Below are 1,627 nucleotides of genomic sequence, written 5' to 3' on the forward strand. Positions count from 1 at the left end.
TCCAATGGTATGCCTTGAAGCATTGGAATGCCTCTGTCAAGAACCCTGTGGCTATAGTCTCCTTCTCTGCCTGTTCCTTTGCTTTTCATAACACTAGTGTTCCCAGATGGGCATATTCTATTTTGGAGGCAATGAAATGCTGTAGCCGAAGCAACTCTGAACATATCCTCCATTCTAGAATGTCACTGGAGCAACACAAACCATTAGGATATGGTCCTCAGAGAGGTGCAAGTCAATATTGGGCCAGGTCACATTGGGCTTCCTGACATTTGTGGTTTAACAGTGTCCTCTTTGTGGACACACTGATATAACCCTCAGTTTAAATGCTCTTGTTTCATTTTCTCTGTGGCCCTGTTGCAATGTGTGCTACACAATATACTGGGAACCAGAAAATACCATGCAAGTCCCCTGCACAACTTCCCAATCACGTTGAGCAAATGCCTGGGTGTCTCCAGACCCCCTCCAGATAATCATCTAGATCAGTGGTTCTCAACCTTCCTAATGCCGCGGCCATTTAATACAGTTCCTTATGTTGTGGTGACCCCCAACCATAAAATTATTGTCGTTGCTACTTCATAACTGTAATTTTGCTACTGTTATGAATCATAATGTGAATATCTGATATGCAGGATGTATTTTCATTGTTACAAATTGGACATAATTAAAGCATAGTGATTAATCACAAAAACAATATGTAATTATATATGTGTTTTCCATTGGTCTTAGGCGACCCCTGTGAAAGGGTCGTTCGACCCCCAAAGGGGTCACGACCCACAGGTTGGTGACCCACATGTTGAGAACTGCTGATCTAGATTATCCTACTTTTTTTAATGTCAGAGGAAGATCAAATCAGCAAGGGCATATTCACAAGACACAACTGCTAAAAATGGTGATTTTTGTTGGAAATTATAATATCAATAATGCCACTTTGAAGACAAAGGCCCCTTGTGTAAATTAGTTGAGGAGACAAGAAAAAAACACACAAAAAAACTGAAAAGAAATCTTTTGTTGGCGTGAGGGAATGATCATATACCTAAATACATATGCATACATCTACATTATTTGATGCCTGGTATTATTAGGCTGATATTGAATATTCCTGACATTCCATCACGTTGAAGCCTGTACTTTGAAATTCTGACTCTGAGCATATTCACTGCAAAGGGCTTTCCTGATAATTAGCTGTAGCTCCTGTGGGGCAGGCACAGAACCCGGAGTGTGATTATCAGTAAAATCTTCAGACCTGAATGAGCCGTGCAGGGAGGCCCTCTCTCTGTGTTTGTCATGAGAAATTCCAACATACTTAATAGCTCAGGAGACCAGCAATGCCAAATTGACACGCCAGCTGTGCGAACCTTCAGGGTTGAATTATTATTATTACTCCAGTAGCTCTCTCTTAATGTAGCTTTGAATCATCACTGAGGGTCCTGTGCCAGCAGCTAATTACAAAGTTCTAACCCTGAGTGTCTGCCTGCTATGGAGATCCACCAGCCAGTGAGTGCATTCTTTAAAATCACTTTCAAATTAATTTACTAACTGGCCCACCACTTACATCTATCACAGGAAGATGACGGTGAAATTGGCAGGCGGGCCTGCCGATTAACGTTTGCTGTTTGTTTCATGATCC

This window comes from Myotis yumanensis, unplaced genomic scaffold, assembly GCF_028538775.1.
Source record: "Myotis yumanensis isolate MYYU_CA2020_CCGP unplaced genomic scaffold, mMyoYum1.0.hap1 SCAF_15, whole genome shotgun sequence".
In the NCBI taxonomy this organism is placed as follows: domain Eukaryota; kingdom Metazoa; phylum Chordata; class Mammalia; order Chiroptera; family Vespertilionidae; genus Myotis; species Myotis yumanensis.